Source organism: Cavia porcellus, unplaced genomic scaffold (genome assembly GCF_034190915.1).
Source record: "Cavia porcellus strain 051 isolate PalLab524CR breed Dunkin Hartley unplaced genomic scaffold, mCavPor4.1 scaffold_13, whole genome shotgun sequence".
NCBI classification, from domain to species: Eukaryota; Metazoa; Chordata; class Mammalia; order Rodentia; family Caviidae; genus Cavia; species Cavia porcellus.
In genome coordinates, this window is record NW_026947496.1 from 14,481,514 (window position 1) to 14,502,581 (window position 21,068).

At 37.7% G+C, this 21,068-nt stretch overlaps 1 pseudogene; it reads left to right on the forward strand.

The window, feature by feature from the left end:
• Positions 1 to 2,514: 2,514 nt before the first annotated feature.
• LOC134478432 (ubiquitin-ribosomal protein eS31 fusion protein-like) lies at positions 2,515 to 19,410 on the forward strand (annotated as a pseudogene).
• The last annotated feature ends 1,658 nt before the right edge of the window (positions 19,411 to 21,068 follow it).

Genomic DNA, 21,068 nt, shown 5'->3' on the forward strand with positions numbered 1-21,068 from the left:
TCACTATCCTGATGCTCAGTGATGAGGGACCTTATAGAGACCGAGTGCTAAATTGCACCCCAAAACCCACTGATTTATCAAAAAGTGCCAACACTGAAATTTAAATTGAATACTGAGGTTTTAGTTCAGAGAAAATACAACTCTACATTGACAATTTTTTCTTAAAAGGAAAACAAAGTACTCTGCATGCCGCAAGCTCACTGCCACTGTGAGTGACACGGGTATGGTGGACACGGAAATGCAAACAAATAAGACCAGCTTTCTGTGCAAAAATATTTTTTAGAGCTCTCCTTCCAATGAACTACAGACAAATTATTTTAAGTGACTTTGCTGCAATTGTACCCTAAGTTAAATAGCTTATGGTCGCATAGTTTGTTAACTCACATTGTACAGTTTACCATTTATTGTGTTGTCTAGTCAGTGACTTAGTTGAATATACACAAGCAACTTTCAAGGTTTTGTGACTCTTGTAATTCATCCTCCCCCCCCCCCTTTCTCAATTTCTGATTTCCCTGGTCAGGTCATACCTGTAGAATATGAATTTCATGAGAAAGATTTAGCCTCAGAGCTCAGCTGAGAAGTAACTTTTAGAAGTTTCTGCCTCTAATAAGACAGGAGATTAGGGCGGGGAAAAACTGGCACAGGAAGTAGATGTGAATTGTTACAAAATCCCAGGACGCATGAACAGAGCTCCAGCAGGCTTTTGGCTCTACATGATGTCAGCCTGAGAAGTGGGTGATACAAAAAGAGGTCACCAATGTGTTTTTCCGCACCTCACACTGTAGGGTGTCCTTCTTTCCGACCTTTACTAAATCTTTGGCTCAAGCTCTCTCTGCAGAGCCTGTTTCTTTTCCTATCTTTAATGAAAGTTTGCTACCACTTGTGCTTGTCTTGACCAATTCTTTCGTCAGGACAGAAAGAATCCTGAAAACACCTCCAGAAGGAAACCCCAGAACCCTAAAACTCATGCTGTCTATTTTAATGGCTTTTGCATTAAAAACATTGTATTTACCATATCTGGTGTTCACATGTTCATATTTTAGATGGTAGTCCTTGTTCTCAGTTATTGTTTTAAATTTTAATGTTTTAAAATTTTATTTTTATATATAACCAGTACCTTATCATAGACATGTATGTCAAAATAAAATCTAAAATAAAAACTCACACATCTAGTTCAGAAAATGCCTGCCTTATCCATAAACAGCATTGAGACTCCTATCACCTTTCAGAATGTGTAGGTCAGTACAGAATAGCTAGAAGTCTCCCAAAGCCTCACGGAGAGCAGGAGTCTGTTATATCCTTAGTGATAAGCCAGAGAACAGGGAGAGACATGTTGAAGGTCCCACTTCTACAGGTACCTAAAAATACACCTGGCCAGCAGGTGGTCAAATAAATGCTGAGATTTAAAGCATAATAATAGTGGATCCTGGGGGTATAGCTCTGATGCTGAGAAAAGTGGCTACCAGGCTTTGGTGCCAAATGAGGAAAAGCTGAGTATCATAGGCTTTTCCTAGACATTTTTAAACTAGAAACACAAAGCCATCCTGTGTGGCAGTATATGTCTGATGCTAGGGCAAAAGTAGATGTGCATTAACTGGAATTATCCCTGAAATGCATGACTGTTGTGTTTCTCACAATTGTGAGGGACAGGACGCAGGGTATGGACATGTCCACCTCCCTGGATTGATGACTGTACAATCCAAAGTGTACAGTTCAGCCTTAAAAAAAAGTGCAATTTCATGGATTTACTAAGATACTTGTAGTGTTATTTCTGAATATTAACATACAACAGTATTTATTTCCTAAATACTATGATTATCTAAATTCTATTCTCTATTTCACTTATCTTAAAACTATTTTTATATGATTTGCCCCAAAGCAGAAAGCCTCCTGAGGATTCTGAATCACATTTCCTCAACGATTGAAATTCTCTGGCAAGCTAAGTAGCAGGAGACCCTGAATGCACCACAGACCTGACCACCTCTGTCACTGAGCCCAGAATCATCCTGCTTCAGCCCAGGGTGGGAGGAATTAGATGAAATACAGCCATTCCAAGCTAGTTTTTATTAAAACATGCTAGAAACCAGTATGTATGCATTTCAAATAAGTACTACAGCTTTGCATGCAAATATATACATAATAAATACAGCTAGATGCCAAAGAAAATATTTCTATTAGGCAATAATCAATTGAAGATTCGTAGCTGTCCTTTCTAGGGGGCAATGCTGCAGGAAAGAGGGGTTGGGGTAAAGGAAGGCTTTGTGTATTTCGGATGAGCTCCCTGCCTAGGATAACTTAGGAAGATCTGAGGTGGGAATCACTGAAGCGAATGATCTATCTTATAAATTAGACTTCAACTAGTGTAAAAGCCACTGAAGTGAGGGACCAATTGTTTTGGTAGCCTGTCGGAAATAATTTCAAATGTGACAGGACACCCAGCAGCGTGGTGTGATTGCCCAGCCTTCAAGTCCTGAGCTGGGAGAGCACTGAACAGGACAAGAGAAAATCCTCACCATGGAAGCACATCCACGCAGCCAGGTCCTAATGCTCAGCATTGCCAGTGGCGGCAGCCCCCTCCCTCCCTTCTCCTGCTCCCCTCCCGGCTCTCCCTCAGTGAGTATAGAATTCCATCTTTTATGGAATCACAATGAGTTGATATAAGCAATAGCAGCAAAAACAACATCAAAAGAAATTACACCACCATCAAACTATCTCGTAATATCATTAGTGACCTAAATTAAAGCAAGATAATTGCCCCAGCAGACAACAAACAGCCATGAAGAATACTAATAACACTGAAAACCCTTTCCAACACTCTGCCAGGAGCCCAGCTTCAAACCGTCTTGCAATTTGTGCACAGATCAATGGAGAAAGCTTTCTCTCAAATTCTGAAAAATTACACAAAAACCAGCCCAACTCACCTGTATCTTTTCTTTTTCTTTGAAATTCTTCTTGTTACAGTAATGAAAGCGAAAATGGGATCCTTTAAAGTTGCTTAGAATTGTAAGAGTCATTCTCAAACAAAATTCCTGAGAAATCCTGTAGTAGCGATAGCATTTATGAAGCAATGAAAATGATGTGACATTTAAAGAACGGAATACAAGCATTGGCACACTGCCTGATTCACTTAATTTTCTCTAATAAATTTGGGAGGAAAACCAGTCACTCCATCTCAATTATTTTAATCTATTAATAATATCAGCACTACCAATTATACACCGTGACAGTGTACCTAATGTTAAAAGTAGAAAAATCCCCCCAAAAAGATTTGCTTTTCTCCCACATTTATTTCTTAGGGTCAAGTTCCACATGAATGAACTTGAAAGAAATAATGAGCTATGATTTCATGGATCAGGATAAACTGGTTTTCTTGGTAAGGTCTGAGCAAAGTATCTGCGTAAGGGCACTGCAGACAGCTTGCCCTGAGTCCTTGAGAGCCCTTACCCTGGGTGGTTCAAGCCGGAAGCCGGGGAAGTTCCTGACCAACTCAGCATGGCTCATGGGCGGCCACTAAGTGCTACACAGAAATATGGTGCCTGGGATAAGTTCAGTCTGGAGAAATACTGAGAATTTAGAGCATAAGGAAAGATGTGTGAACAAATGTACCTATTTTTATTTCCACGTGAAAGTACTTAAAAGAATGCAATTAAGCCCAGCACCAGTATTTTCTGGTTATCTTCCTAAATTGTAATTTTAGTCTTGGTCTACCTCCTTAGGAATAAACAATAAAGACAGTTTTTGAGCAGGCCTCTGACTATGAAGTTCTTACCGATGCTTAATGGAAAACCAAACTCCTTCAAGGCAGTGGAAATCTAGAAGTTTCTATATTCTGGAGCATTAGTATAATATTAGGCAAAACAAAAGTGTTCCATAGATATTTTAGGAAATGAAAACTTGCTATTACCTAAAATAAATACCAAAGTTATACTGTGTTTTGATTAATGCTATTGAAAGTAAATGCTCAATATATGTTGTGCTTTTATTCTTTTGTCCTTTCATTTTATGGTAATTATTTCATATCTTCCCACTAAACACCTTGGTGCAATTTAGAGTGTGAAGACTCTCACCATAATCAGGATGCCTACACATTATTGGGCAGATTTGGGGACTTGAACCTAATTTTGTCTCAATTCAGGAACTTTTTGAAAATAATAGCAAGAGATTTGCCACAAAGATTTGGTAGGAATCACAGAGGTTGCTGAGATAAAACATCTGCTTCACAATAATTAGCTAAACAAAAACTGCAACAGGATATGACTGATACATACAGTAGTAAAATCAAAGTGTAGGAGAATCAAATCGGACTTGGTCAGGCTCAGCGCTGATCTCAGGGGGAAATTTGATTTGGTTCTCATTTAGTTTGCTTTGCATCCAGAATCATGGAGAGATCTGAATTCATGAAACAAGGCACTGCTGTATTATTGATAGAAATATAAAAAGCACAAGTCATCCAAAAGGTCATAGAGTCCACCTGCCTCAGTTTACAAATAGACATGACCTTGACAACAGAGATGTATTCTCAGAAATGCATTGTTATATGATTTTGCCGCGCTAATATCATTGAGTGTACCCACAAAACCCAAGATGGCAGTGTCACTAGGACACACACTCTTACAGAATCATGGAGAGCTGAGTACACTGTTGACCATACCACTTACATTACAACCACTGTTATGCTTAATCCACCACAGTGGCTAATTACTCAACGTTTGTAAGGTTCTATATGAATAAATGTGAATGAAATGAAAAGCAATGATTGAGTTGAAATACCGAGCTCTGAAATACTAGCTGGGCAGTACCATGAAATCACTTTTGCCCAAGTTCAGAACTCGTTCTGATACAATGAAATATTTATACCAAGATAAAACATATATTTTCAATACAATAGACAGTGTTTGGCTTACGAGATATGTCCAGTATGTGCTGTTTATTTTTTTAAGATTGATGAAGAAATAAAACATTTCTAAATGACTGACTAGATATGCGGTTCTCAATATGGGGAAAATTTGTTTCCCAGGGAAAACTGAAATTTTACAATTTTCCATCTGTGGGGAGTGGATATTACTAACTTCTAAAAAGGAGAAGACAGAGATGGCTGCACATCCTATGACACAGAGGTCAGCCTCCATGAGGAATTATATTCCATAATATCAATGTCACTCAAACAAGAGAAGTCTTGAAATAGACCCCCATCTTCAAGATTTCCAAGTAGCTTATCCTTTAGCTATAAATCATTCTTATTAATTCTAATGTCATAATTATTTTGAATTCATTTTGTCTAAATGGCATAACAAGACCAGTTGATCCGAATAGTAATTAAAATTGGAAAGAATTGTTTGTCTCTGCTTCCTTCTGATTCCTTGAAATCACTTGGTTCAAATTCAAAAAAATGAGGCCCTGGGAAGAGCATCATTTCCTGAAAATAAGAGAGGCTATGTCTAAACTCGGTGGTTCTCAAACTTTAATCGACAGAAGGTTAAAGTTTGGTTAATCAGAGATTCTAACATAAGGGAGCTTGTGTTCCTAGAAGATTCTCAATTAATGCTGTAAGAATCATCGTGCTAATGCTCTAATGGAACCATTAGGTCAGGTGGGTGATTTGGGGTTTGTTTTCATTTTATCCTTCCTGCTTTTTGAATGCAAATGAGTAAGTCAACAGCCATTTCATTTTGATGAAAACATGTAAGTGGAGCAAACCCGAGTCCTCTCTTCAACCTGTTTTGTTTAGCATACCTCTTGGCAATGCTTTGCTGAAGTCTTGGAGGTACACCACGGGAGTCTGGAATGGCATTCTTCCATAACCTTGTCCCTGGGCTTTTTCTCACCCTCTCTCCTCTCTAAAATGTGTTACTATTGATTGAATGAGAGATCAGACATTTAGACAACTTCCAGTCTGACATTAACAGGGTTAGCAGGAGAGAGACCTTCATGTAGCTCCTGTTTATTGCTTTTGCAATCAGATTTGCATACCTTCGTGGGCTGCTCCCAGGGGTGCCTTTCCAATATACAGAAGGTAAGACAAAAACTGAGGACAGATTTCTAACAAGTTGCTGTTTAGCCCACTTTTCCCTCTCTTACTTACAACATTTGTTTTCCTACCCTGAAAATCAGATGAGAAACCCAGGAAAAACAAGAGTAGGCAGTAATTGTGCTTACTCTGGCTGGAAAATTCTAGTCTAAAACAGCAGACCTGGTTTTGATTACATCTTGTAATCAAACTGTGTACAGTATGACTTGGCTTAATGTCTCAGGAAATGTTAATCTGCACATTGCAAAGCTTGATTTTAAAGATTGTACGATCCATTGACTTGGACAAGAAGTCACAGTTCATCACTTTTTTCCCTCAGTGTTATGTTGCTGCTTAGGAAAGACTCTTTAGGATAATTGGGTAGTTGGTTAATAATTGGGTAATATTCATTTTCTGGGCATAGTAGGCAAACTACTAAAAGCCAAAAGGAAAGGCAACACCGTTAGGCTGTTGAACTATGCTAGGGCAAAGGAGAGTTTTGTATGTATGAATTCCAAGTCCAGGTGCACTTAACTTTGTACTGCAAAAAACAGTAAATTCAGTGTCCTTGGACTTCAGCCTGCGTATACTTTTGAAGTATTTATGACCTCTACTGTTTACTCTAAATATTTTGAAGTTTATATGTAAAAAGTGGGTGCTGGGAGCAGTGGTATACAACTGATGTCCCAGCACTATGGAGATGGAACCTGGAAGATTGCAAGTTCAGTTTCTGTCTCAAAAAATGAAAAATAAAAAGGTAGCTCAGTGCAAAGTCCCTGGGTTCAACCTCCAGAATAAAATGAGAGAAAGAAAAAGAGAGAGAAAGACAGACAGAGAGAGAATGTATAACAAGTATATTTACATATATCATACAAAGAATCAATCTACCTAATAGCTTCCTTGTTTTCAATAAGAGAAGAGAGCTTAGAGTTCATCACATACATATTCTATAACACAGAAAGGAATGTCTGTTTTGTGCTGATCACTTTCCGAGTTGTATCATTACTATTTCCAATTGCTACACCCAGGAGAAATCACAAAGTAGCTGTTTGAGAAGCCAGGGAATATTTCATGGATATTAAGGCCCTACACATAGACATATCCCCCACAGTGTGGGAACACACATACACACAAAGACAGCATGACCCAGTAAAACATTTTACCAGTGCTATAAACAGCCATTTATTCTATTTTGAAGTTCCTAACTCAGGTTTAACTAAAATCATAACCTGGAGCATATTTTGGATTCATTCATTACATCAATCAATCGCTTCGTTTACTTTTGTATCCTATATTTTTGGGAATACCAGTGCTAGCTACTGTTCCAGTGGTGGCTACGCAGATACTAACTACCAAATGGGTCCCCATAAATTGATATAGCCACCTGGATTCAATATGTCAAACAATAACATTCCACAAGTGATTAAAATGACACAATATATAACTATAAAGTAATGAAACTGATTTTCAGAGTGGCATATTAGAATACAGTATCTCGTGAGTTGATTTCCAATTGGTGACAAGAGATGATTACACACTTTTTGCTCCCTAAGAACCGTTTATAAACATTCTTATTTCATATGTCATAATCTGCTATAAAACATGGCCCATGAAAAATTTATTTAAAAAAAAAGACAGAACAGCATAGTCAAACAAAGATGCTAAACCACTTTTTGAAAGTCTACAATATTTTTACATGCTGAAGGGATCCTGTGAAGAACCACTCACTAACATTAAATGTGATTCAAAATCACTTTGTTGTGTGCGCTTCCTGTGCAACTCTCGTTGGCACTGAGGAACACTACACGGCCCTGGGACCTTGGTCCCTGCCACCATGCGCTTGTTACACATCTCCCCTCAGCACTGAAGAATGTCACACAGCCCTCAGACCTTGTGCCGAACCTTGGGCACTTCCTGCGCGACTCCCACCAGCCTGGAAGAATGATGTGCCAATGGCCATTGCCCTTAGTTACCCACCCCATCACCTAGATCAAGTACTTGATCTTTGGCTCCCTCTCCTCCTCCCAGAACTTTAAATTGCAGTTGGTTAGCTGTGCTGAGTTGAAGGGAGACTCTGACCTCTCACCCAAACAGAAGACTCCAGCAGGCTCCAGTCACTATTCTCCTGTGCTTCCCCTGGCATTTGTCCTACAACTTCAACAAATGGTTCAAGTTACAGCTTCACTAAGTAGAATGGGACCAAACAGGATGAAACAGAATGAACCCACTCAGAGCAAAACCATGAAAGTGATATAGGACTTCAAAACAAGATAGCACTCTGTAGACACCCGGACTGAGGCCACAAGCCTGCCCCTCAAACCAGGGCCATGTACACCACTGCACTATGCTTCCTGTGTGCCCTGTGGATACCCAGACTGATGCCACCAGTCTGTTCGTTGGCCCAGGACCACCTACGCTGCTGCACCATGCTTCCTGCACACCCAGTGGATGCCCGGACAGGACACCTGCTGTCTCCTTGGGGACACTTCCTACCTCCTGGACCTAACACTTGTTGATCTTCAGTTCCCACCCTTTCTCCCAGAACCTTGGACTATGGTGGATTAACTGTGCTAGCTTGAAGGGAGATTAATGAATCTCACCCAAACAGAAGATCTCAGCAGGCTCCAGTCAGTGTGATGAGTATGCCCCTAAAATAGAGATGTACAGTGGGTAAAAAGGTCTGACAGTAAAGCTCCCTCCAACTAACTGTAAGACCTTGGTGAGTCTGACACGAGTGGGTGACTCCTTCCTGCACACAGAAAACATCAGGCAGGGTGAGGAGTGTGCCGATAAGGACTCTTCCAACTTGGAGAAAATCAAAATAGCTTATGAGACACACAGGGAAGCAATAGGGACACAGTATGGCCTCAGCCAACACAAGTATTATAGACAGGAAGATTTGGTGACCTGGAATAACCTGAAGATAAAATAACAGCAGGAACCAAAAGTTGACCTACATCAGTGCTACGAGGCTTGTCAGCCCAGGCCCTGCAGTGGGAAGTCAGGTAACTAGACCACCTCTTCATTGTGGGACCTAGCAACTGGACAAACATCAACCTTACTGTAGGACCCCAAGATACACACTACCAACAGTTGACACTAGTGGGATTGAAGGACCATATATTAACTCAAAAAGGGAAAATGGCAAAAAGAAAAAGAAAATTTAATCTCAAACATCAAGTCCACCAGGAGCAAGTACTGGAGACATTGAAACAGAGGAGTTCAAAAGTAACACACCGGAAATCTCTGAAAAGATAGTGAGTGAAATTAAAAACAAACAAACAAACAAAAAAACAAAACAAAACAAACAAACAAACAAAAACTCCATGAGGCTATAGACGAAATCAAATTAGTAGTACTCTCCAATGTAAAGATACAAATAACAACCTTAGTAAAGTTGTTGCTTAGTGCAGCTAAAGAAGAAATACAGAAAAAAGTACAGGAGCATAGGAAACTGATTGAAACCTTGAACAAACAATATAGAAAACAAGCAGAATTCATGTAACAAACTCAGAGACATCCAAGAAACAAAAAATTCTATTGAAAACTGGCAAAACAGTTTAAATGAAGCTGAGGATAAGATTTCAGACCTCGTGGACATGATCATAATTAGTGATCATGAAAGCACAGAACTTTTAAAAATAACAAAGCAGCATGAAATGAAAATCCATCAGCTTCAAGATGATGCCAAGAGAAACAATATAAGATAAATAGGCATCAATGAAGATGCAGGAGTCAGTGCAAATTACATAACTAAAATATTCACAGAAGTAATAGCAGAAAACTTCCCAAACATGGCAAAAAAAAAACCCTGATATGAAGATAAGTGAGGCATCTACAATGCCAAATAGTCACAACCAACATAAATCTACACCCAGCCATATAATATTAAAGATATCAGACATACAGCATAAAAACAGAATACTAAAAGCTGTTAGAGAAAAGACACAACTCACCTATCAAGGAAAGTCCGTTAGAATCACAGCAGACTTTTCAGCACAAACCCTCAAGTCAAGATGAGCTTGGAGTCAGAATTTCAAGCCCTGAAAGAAAAAATTTTCAACCAGATTGATGTACCCAGAAAAACTTTCATTCAAGTTTAATGGAGAAACAATGTACTTCCATGACAAAGAACAACTGAAGAACTCATGTCCACCAAATCAACCATAGAAAGAGTACTGAAAGACTTACTTGAGAGAGGTAAAAATGAGACAATCTCCAGAACAACAACAGAAAGAAACCACCAAGTAGGACCAGCAATTAAACAAGGGGGGAAAGCAGAAAGCAAACAACAGGAATGTAACATGGCAAAGTCAAGCCAGTACATATCAGTGATATCCATAAATGTAAATGACCTCAATTCACCTATCAAAAGAAACAGATTGACAGAATGGATCAAAAACATGATCTCACAATATGCAGTATTCAAGACACATCTGACCCAAAAGGAAATTCATAGATTAAAAGTCAAAAGACAGAAAACAATAGTCCATGTCATTGGAACCCAGAAAAAAGCAAAAGTAACTATTCTATTTGAAGACAATGTGAGCTTCAAACCTAAAATGATTAAAAGAGATAAAGAAGGCTACTACATACTCATTAGTGGAAAAATTCAAGAGAAAGAACAAACAATTGTAAATATATATGCACCAAATACAGGAGCACCCAAATATATAAGACAAATAATAGTGGACATGAAATACCAAATATACAAGAACACAATTATAACAGGGGGCCTTAACACACATTATCACAAAGAGATAGATCAACTAGACAAAAAGTCAGCAAAGAAATAATAGAACTGAATCATACCTGTGAGCAATTGTATTTAGTAGATGTTTACAAAGTGTTCAACCCAACCACATTAGAATACACATCCTTGTCAGCTGCGCATGGTACATTCTCCAAAATAGACCATATATTGTCCCATAAAATATTCTTAAGCAACTGTAAAGATATTGAAATTATCTCATGTATAATATCAGACCATAGCACACTGAAATTGGAAATTAATGGCAAAAAAATTGCAAAACCTGCATAAATACATGGAAATTAAACAACAACCTTCTGAACAATCAGTGGGCTACCGGTGAAATTAAAGAACAAATACAGCAATATGATAATTCATTGAAAATGCAGAAACAACATATCATAATCTGTGGGACGCAATGAAAGCGCTCTTAAGAGGGAAATATATACCAATAAGTTGTCATATCAAAAAAACAGAACGAACACAAATAACCTAATGCTTCATCTCAAGCTTCTAGAAAAAGAAGAACAAGTTAAACCCAAAGCTCATAGAAGGGAGGAAATTGTAAAGATGAGAGCAGAAATCAATGCAATTGAAACTAAAAAAAATATAAGAATTAATGAATCAAAAAGCCGGTTTTTTTTTTGAGAGAATAAACAAAATTGACAGACCTCAAGCTAACCTTATCAAGAAAAAGAAAGAAAAAACTCAAATCCAGGCAATAAGGCCTGAAAAGAGGGAAATTACTACAGATCTGATGGAAATTCAAAAGATCATGAATACCTACTTTGAAACTCTCTACTTATATAGAGTGGAAAACACAGAGGAAATGGACAGACTTCTAGAAACAGATGAGCTACCAAAGCTCAACCAAGAACATATACTAATTTTGAATAACCCAATATCAGCTATTGAAATTGAAAATGTAATTAAAAATTTACCAACAAAGAAAATCCCAGGTCCTGAGGGATTCATGGTTGAATTCTACAAGAAATTTAGAGAAGATTTGATGCCAATACTCCTTAAACTCTTCAATGAAATTGAAAAGGAATTAATCCTCCCTAAATCATTCCTGGAGGAAAGTATTAGTCTGATACCAAAACCAGAAAAAGACCCAACCAAAAAGGAGAACTATAAGCCAATCTCACTAATGAACATTGATGCAAACATTTTCAATAAAATACGGACAAATAAAATGCAGCAAGAAGATTATACATCACAACCAAGTGGGATTCATTCCAGAAATGCAGGGATGGTTTAACATATGCAAATCAATAAATGTAATATATCACATCAACAGAGCCAAAAACAAAAACCACATGGTCATCTCAATAGATGAAGAAAAAGCTTTTGATAAAGTCCAACACATACTCATGATAAAAACTGAAAGCTTTCACTTTAAAATCAGGACCAAGACAAAGATGTCCACTATCACCACTCCTATTCAATATAGTCCTGGAAACACTAGCAAGGGCAATCAGACAAGAGAGAGAAATAAAAGGAATAAAGATAGGAAAAGAAGAAGTTAAATTATCAGATAATTTGCAGATAACATGATACTGTATAGAGAAGACCCAAAAAACTCCATTAAAAGATAATAAATTCAGCAGTGTAATGATACAAAGTCAATGCTCAAAAATCAATAGCATCCCAGTACACAAACAAAACCCTCACTGAGAGAGAAATTATGGAAATATCACCTTTCATAATAGCATATAAAAAATGAAATACTTAAGGATGAACCTAACTGAGAATGCAAAAGACCTGTGTGCTGAAAAGTATGTGACGCTAAAAAAGGAGATTGAATGGGATATTACAAAATAGAAGGATATTCCTTGTTCTTTGCTAGGAAGAACCAACATTGTGAAAATGGCCATACTCCCAAAACTGTTACACAGAGGTAATGCAATCCCAATCAAAATACCATTAACATACCTCACAGATCTAGAGAAAACAGTCCTAAAATTTATTTGGAAACAGAAGAAACCAAGAATAGCAATGGCAATTCTGGGTAACAAAGGCAAGGGAGGAGGCATCTCAATTCCTGACTTGAAACTATACTACAAAGCCACAGTGATAAAATCAGCATGGTCTGGCAAAGAAATAGTCCTGAGGATCAATGGAACAGATTAGAAGATGCAAGCATAACTACAAAGACACTCAGCCACCTGATATTTGACAAAGGGGCTAAACAAGTTCACCTGGAGAAGGATAGCCTTTTTAATAAATGGTGTTGGAAAAGTTTGCATTCCACATGCCAAAGACTGAAACTAGATTCATATCCATCACCATGCACAAAACTGAAGTCTAAATGGATCAAAGGCCTAAATGTTAAAACAGAAACACTAAATCTACTGGAAGACAAGGTAGGTAGAAATTTGGAGACATAGGGGTAGGAAGAGAATTCAAGAACAAAATGCAAACTGCACGGGAAACACTTCAAAGAATCAACAACTGAGATCCCATATTATTTAAAAGTTTCTCTACTTCAAAAGAAATCACCAACAGAGTGAAAAGAAATCCCACAGAATGGGAAAGAATTTTGGTCAGCAACCCCTCAGACAAAGGACTTAAATCCAGAACACACAAAGAATTGAAAAACATCAAGCCCCCAAATTCAAAGACCTTCTCCAAAAATGGGCATCTGAGATGAACACACAGTTCTCAGATGAAGATATACAAATGGCAAATAAATACATGAAGTAATCTTCAGCATCACTGGTCAGTTGAGAAATGCAAATTAAAACAGCACTGAGATTTCATCTCATTCCGGAAAGAATAGCTGCTGTCAAAAAATAATTTGATAACAAATGTTGACAAGGTGTGAGGAGAAAAAGGAACACTGCTCCACTGTTGGAGGGGTGTAGACTGGTACAACCACTATGGAAATCAGTATGGAGAATTCTCAGAAGACTAGGATTGGAAATGTCATTCAATCCAGCTATTCCCCTCCTGGTTATTTTCCCAGAAAACTGAAAAGGTCATGTCACAGTGATACATGTGCACCCATGTTCATAGCAGCACAATTTGTAATAGCTAAATCTTGGAAACAACCAAGATGCCCATCAACCACAGAGTGGATGCAAAGGACGTGGTATTTTTATACAATGGAATATTACTCAGCTATAAAAAGATGATCTTGAATCTTTCACAGGTAAATGGAGATAACTTGAAACTATCCTCATAAGTGAAATAAATAAGAATCATATTTATAAATATCACATTGTGTCTCTAGTGTATAAAGAAATAAGAACTGTAGGAGTAATGAAACCCAAAATGTGCAATTGCTATTGTAAAAAATAGAGGAAAAGAAAGTGCTCTATAGGATGTAACTGTATGTATGTAAGTGTATAGGGCTGATAACCATATTACTAAGCTTTTGTTGGATCGTTGAACAGAACTGTTTGCAGTTTTACTGTTTGAATGTCCTCTTTGTATGGTTCACTTCTGTAACTTGAACAACTATTTCTAAGAGGACAATATGTAATTTATCAGCTAGTGATTTCTTACTGTTTTTCTTGAAATTATGTGTTATTTCTACCCTTTTTCTGTTTTTTTTTCTCTTTAAATAATTTTCTTTAAAAATCACTTTGTTGTGATAACATTTGATATGAGAATTTCCTCAGAGGTCATTCATTGAATAACTTCTGAGACCTGTAAAACCCAGGTAGAAACACTTGAAACAAATTTGAAAACAGAAATAAAAAAGATTTTACTTAGTGTTAATTTAATGGGCTCTGCAGGAAAGAGTGACAGGTCCCTGCTCATCTGAACATTAATGAGTGAATGCTTTTTAAAAAATAGTCTTTTCCACATTCATCCAGATTTCCCTCCCCAGAAAAAAGAATAGAGGCCAGTTTTAAAGTCTCACCAGGACAAAACAAAATTGGAAAGAGCGTACCTTGCTTTAGAATGCATTTCTTTAGAAAGTGAAATCATTTATTTTTAATCATCATTGCCAGACTAAAAAATTTTTGTTTCTAGTGCTAAACTCTATTGCATGAAACATGAAACACATTTAAATATATTTTAAGAATAAATGGTCTTTAAAAAAGAAAACGCCATTTTGTAAGAATAATTATTTTATTTTAAAAGGCAAAGCAGAAAAAGTACAGAAATGATACAGAATTTCAAAAAACATAGTAGGTAATTAAGACTAGCTAATATATTGCATATTGTTACCTTAGAAGCAGCTGTTCAGGTTACAAGATCTAGGTTTATAAAAAATGATCCATAGAACAATGACAGCACAGAAACAAGAGGAAGACCAGCTCAGTACAAGAGATGAGGGGAGGAGCCAGTCGTTGGCTGCAGAAGAGCTTGGAGGGAGCCTGGAGGGGCAACACGTGCCCAAACTGCTGTTCCCTGCCCTGTCTGTCTGTCAGTTGATAGGATTTGATGCAATGTGATGCATCAACTTTGGTGCCTCTGGTTGAACAAATAATTGACATATTTAAGTGAGGCCATTAACACCTCATTTTATAAATCTGATTTAGGATTGACATTTAAATGTCAGACATTGAGAACAGATCAATAATTCAGTTCAAAATGAAGAATTGTTTTCATGTGTATACAGGGAAGATAGTAGTGGAGATTGAATATAGGGCCTCTTCACTGAGTTACATCACTGGCCCCTTTTATTTTATTTTTTATTTTGAGATCAAAGTTGTGATCATCCTGCCTCAGCTTCCCAGGATGTTGAGATTACAGCATTGATTATAGGTAATAACCAGGAGAGTTTTTCCACAGAAATATAATTTTAATGGACACAAGCATTGTTGATGTTATCTCTGTTCTTCAGGAGACCAGTAGACAAGAAAAAGCTAGTAGGAATCAATGTTTAAAGCACTCACTTTTCGTGTAAAGTGACTGAAATGATACAGCATAGAACTATGAAGTGATAAGACTGATTTTAAAGTAACATATTAGAATATAGTGCCCCATATGAGTTACGTAACAACTGGTGACAACAGATGATTTGACACACTGTTTGCAGGATTACTCTTACAAGAAGTGTATAAACATTCCCATTTCTACAAGAAATCATCATAGTCTACTAGAAAATATGGCCCATGGAAAAAGTTATTGCTTTTAAAAATGACATAACGTGCTAGACATAAAGAGTGACAAAGATTCGGTTTATAGACTCTGCCTCAGATAAGTTCTACTTTTGCAGAAAAGGAGGGTATATTAATCTTATTTTCTTTACCATAAAAGCTGAATAACTTTATAAAGAATGGAGATTTATTTAGTATGTGGTTGTTGAGGTGGGAAGACACGACTGCCAGCCTCATTGTCCACCCTCTAGTTAGGCATTGATAGTGGCTGGTACCATGGTAGAAGCCCATGTGAAAATGACAGATCACACTGCAAGAGACAGAGAGTAGAGGGAAGTACCAGCATCACTCCTTCCATTACAACTGTCTCTTGAGAACCAACCAAGAACTACCTGAATTCTTGCTGAGGCTCACATTTTCAAGGACTTCCCATTACTTCAAGATCTATACCACCTCCCAATATTGTCACAGTGAAGATCAAAGATCAAACCTCCAGCACTTAAAATCTTGGGAAACTCACTCAATCTATATCCAAACATTAGCAGAGAGTGAGATATTTTGTCTGTGGCAGGTGCATCTTCTGCCAACTGTTCTCAGAGGGTACACTGTTTAATTTTTGGAGATGCCACTGGCAACCTTCACTCCTGGAGGAAAGCTGAGTGTATTATCTTTTGTGCATTGTGGTCAGGAATTTAGGAGTAGGGCTGCTTGATCACAATGAACTTACCACTTGGGAAAAAATTTTCAAGACTCATCAGTCCACTCATTTGAAAGTAGCACAGTCACATCCATGTAGCATCTATTTTGTAGCCAATTTTCACCAGGTAGTTGATAACTAAGGTGATAAAAGACAAAGGACACTGGAAACTGAAAGGCATGTTTTGCTCTTTAGACTTACTGACCTCAAAAAACATACTTCCATCTATGCGCAGTGAGTCCCACACTGACTTGACAAAAACACTCAGAGTGACTGAGGACAGAAAAACCTTGATAAAATGTTTACTGTAGGGAACGAGGGGTATCACTGGGCTTTGTAATCCCAAGGGGTAGCAGATGATTCTCCCTAGAATTCCTTCACTTGATATTTCAGGGAACTTTGGGTGATCTGGACAAATAATGTTATGGCTTGTGTCTAGAGGTCCCCTAAAACCTCATGCAGCCGTGGGTGGTGCTTTTATTAGAAATGGCTGGATGTACACTGTGTGATGCTCAGATTGATGTATGATGCAGTGCTAGGATCAAGGGCAACAGAGTTAAGGATGTGAGTGCTATCCACCCTAAGTAGCATGGACACATAGGGACAGAAGCAGCTACAGTAGCCCTTTTTTGATTTGCTATCAACTGCCCACCATGAAATCCTTCTCCTCTGCAATGACCTTCTGTCATGCTACCGAGCCTTGGAACTAGCTGATTACAAACCAAAGTTTCTACAAACTATGAGCTAAATAAACCTTTCCTCCTTTCACTTTTGGTGTTGGGTATTTTGTCTTAACCACAAGAGAAGTAACTAAGATAAACAACGTTTTTCCAGGATTTGAGAACTAAAACTATTTGATGGCTTGATCCTCTCTTCTTTGTCATTCCTCTCTACCCATCACTTTCTGCACCAAAATCTGGATTCACACACAAGGTTGTTTAAAGGACACTGCCACTCAATGGAGAAAGGAAATGAAACATTCTGACTCTGTAGCAAACAGTGTGTGCATGCCTGTGTGTGTGTGTGTGTGTGTGTGTGTGTGTGTACACAAGTCATTTCTTCTCAGTCCTCCTCACTCCAAATCAATGGTGCAAAAATTGCTTATTTTAGTCTTCGTTTTTAATTGACTATCTACAAAAGGATTGAGTAATAATGCTGCATGCAACACTACACAAAATGAGTCAGATGGAGCCGGGAATGGACTCCCATTGAGCTGAGGACCTTCCATTTATTTTAACAAGTGTGGCAGTCAGTGGAAGTTGCATTTATCTTTTATGAAGTTCTAAGCTGAACTTTTGATACTCTCATTGGTACAAATTTTTATATTCTCCTATATACACATTCTGCATTCTCAACTCTCAGAAATTCCTTGGAGATGAACAAATGATCCATATGCTGAAAAGGTAAATGGATCGTGCATACGAATGATAAGCACATTTGTTAATTTACCAGAGGATAGCAACATAAAATGAGGGCTTCTATTTGCATGGGAAACATCGTAATTTTTTTTAAATATAAGGGGGCATTTTAAAAATAGAATTCTTTGTTCAGAATATAATGGCTAAGAGGTCAAACCAGCAGCTTCTGGCTTTCTCCCTTACTTCTGACCTTACATCTTGCAAATTTTGTCTTCAGCTTAAAATCAGCCATGTGATCATGTACCCCTTTTTTCCTGGTGATTTGAGCTAAATTTAAACAAATGTGTCTCTAAAATGCATGCAAACCAAGCGCAATGGAGTAGCATCTCAATAGTCTTTTATTCAAGTTAACTCTGCTACTCAAAAAAATTAGTGAAACAAATTATTGCACTTGGAAAATTACACACATTTTGTTTAATTGTGTATAAATGAACCTAGAGGGAGCATAATTCTGTAATTTTCAATCCAGGAATGGAGGTGAACAGGTTTCTAGGCATTTGACTAATACAGTACTTAGGAGAGTGGTACACATTTTCCCCACAATTAGGGAGCCATAATGCTGTCCTGATCCCACTGAGCATCTCATTACTTGGTATATTGGAAAGTTTTTCTTTAAATCTAAGAAAATTTCTAAATGTGGACTGAAGTTACTCTTCTGCTACAAGTCAAGCTAGCTATACAAAGAATAAGAAATAAGAAGCGCTACTTTACGTCAAACCTTAAAAGAGAGGTGAATTTCCACCTGCAATTTGTTGTCAACTGTTCTACGTGAAATACATATTTTTTTCAAGTGAAGACATTTTCTCCTCAATAACATGGCACCAAATGTGCTAAGCAATCTGAAATTACATAGGCCATGACAATTCTGTATACATAAATGGTTAACTAGAACAATCAATCCTTTGGAGATATAGTAACAAATTTTATTTTTCTATTCAGTTTCATAAAATGTCATTCTAACTGGTTCAAGCCAATCAATGAGCCTAAAAGGCAATTTATAATATAGTTTCTGTTAATTTTAGACCTTCCATCTGTGATAGAAGATACAGATTTTTGTAAAATCCCTTATAGAGAATACCATTGCATTCCAGGTTGGACCTTGAGACACTACAGATAATGTAAAGGCAAAAATTCAGGATAAGGATGGAATTCCTTCTGAGCAGCAAAGGCTGATTTTTGTGGGTAATCAACAAGAAGATGTCCTATTTTGTCTATTACATTCAAAAGGAGTCTTCCCTCTATCTTTTGTTGGGATTGCATGGTGATAGGAAGAAAAGGAAGAAGTTTTACACCACTCCCAGCAAGAATAAGCATAAGAAAAAGATTATAGTGGATAAGAACGGAATAGTAAGTCTCTTTGTCAGGAGAGCTCATCAGCTGAATGTGGTGCTGGAGTTTACATGGATTGCCACTTGGACAGACATTATTAAGGCAGTTGTTGTCTGACTTACTGCTTTAACAAACCAGAAGAAGCCAAGTAATTGTGTAGGAATTACTAAAAGACTTCAGCTAACAAAAGAAAACATAAAAAACTAAAAATAAAATAGTCTCTTTTAGGCATGTCGATTGGCTTCCTAGTTGGAAACTGTCCAAATAGAGTCAAATTACACAGAAAAAAATATCCTGAGCAATGTGTGTGCTCATGCTGCCAGTGATTCTTAGAAAAAAACAGAAAATTGAAGATGAGGGCTTTCAGGACTGCATATGATGGTGACTCCTGTCTATTGTATTGACAGGCACAAGCGTCAATTATAGAATTTGTACCAGAATCCTAAGTAGCAATCAGCACAGCAGAGGACTTCTAGAGATGGTCACATGCAGAGCCCTGTCAGCTGTCATGAAATAAAGCTCTCAGCAGGTGGAGAGAACCAAAAGGGGAAAAAGTAAGCAGTTGTACTATTAATGTAAAATTTCTACAAAAGCGCATACAAATTTCTAAGATTATAAATTGATAGATTTTGTTACTATGGTTTATTGTCCAGGGATACACACTATTTGGAGATTCTATGTATCCATGGGTACCATGGATGAAGAATAGATAATGCTGTGCCTTTTGTCCTTTCTTATAGGCTATCTTTTGTTATTTAATTTCAACACAACTTTATTGCATTTACTCAAACATGATGCCATCAACAGGTCTGATGACTGACATTCAAAACATAGTTGATTACTCACAGATATCATGAGAATGGATCTTGTAAGGGACCCAGAAGAAGCACCAGGGTTGGCCAGAAAGTAAGGAAGATGCAGACACAGGCAGAAGCCTTCATTGTGTTCTATGCAGGAAGGGTAGTAGGCCAGTCTACAACTGGCTACGCAATGTCAGTGGCTGTTGGTACCTAACTCCGGGGTGATCAGAGCAGAGGTTGAGTGGCCCTGAGAGGGAGTCTGCAAAGGGTTGGGGTTGGCTGGTGGGCTCACAGCTGGCTGGTTTGCATATGAAAGGCATGCTCACAGGTAAGGGTTTTTGCTACCTGGGAAGTAACTCACCATCTTTCCAGGGTTAACAAAGTTCCAAAACACACAATGGAGCAAACACAGTCAATGGAACACCATATTAGGCAGTAGGAGTACTGAAATTACTAAGGGTGCAGTACACACCAGTGAGCTTCACGCTTAGATCCTATATAATTCAAAATGAATTTTATTGTGATCAAAACCACAATAGTCTATAATAAGAGACAAGAGTCTATAATAGCAATCAGTTAAGAGCCCTATGATGTGAGTCAGAATAGTATGGGCATTGGAAAAATAATCTGTATTTGTATTTATTGCCTGCGGTGGTATATTGACATCTGTTGAGGCAGAGTGGCTGAACATGCTCATGTCTTCCATGTCTTTTTAGATTTTTAATACTTTATCTGTTTTTCTCTGCCAGTTGTTGAGCAAGGGCCTTTGAAAGCTCCGACTATAATTGCAGAGCTGTCTATTTACTCCTTTGACTTTGCCACATTCTGTGCATATTTATGACTATTATATTTCCCTGATGAGCTGAACTATTCCTCTTTATCTCTTCTAATGTACTTTATCTTGAAGTTGATATTATCTTATAGAAAATACCTATTCCAATCTTTTCTCTAATTAGTATTTACCTGCTATATAAGGAGTCTTCCACGTAAGGAGTCTGTGCTTTTTCTTT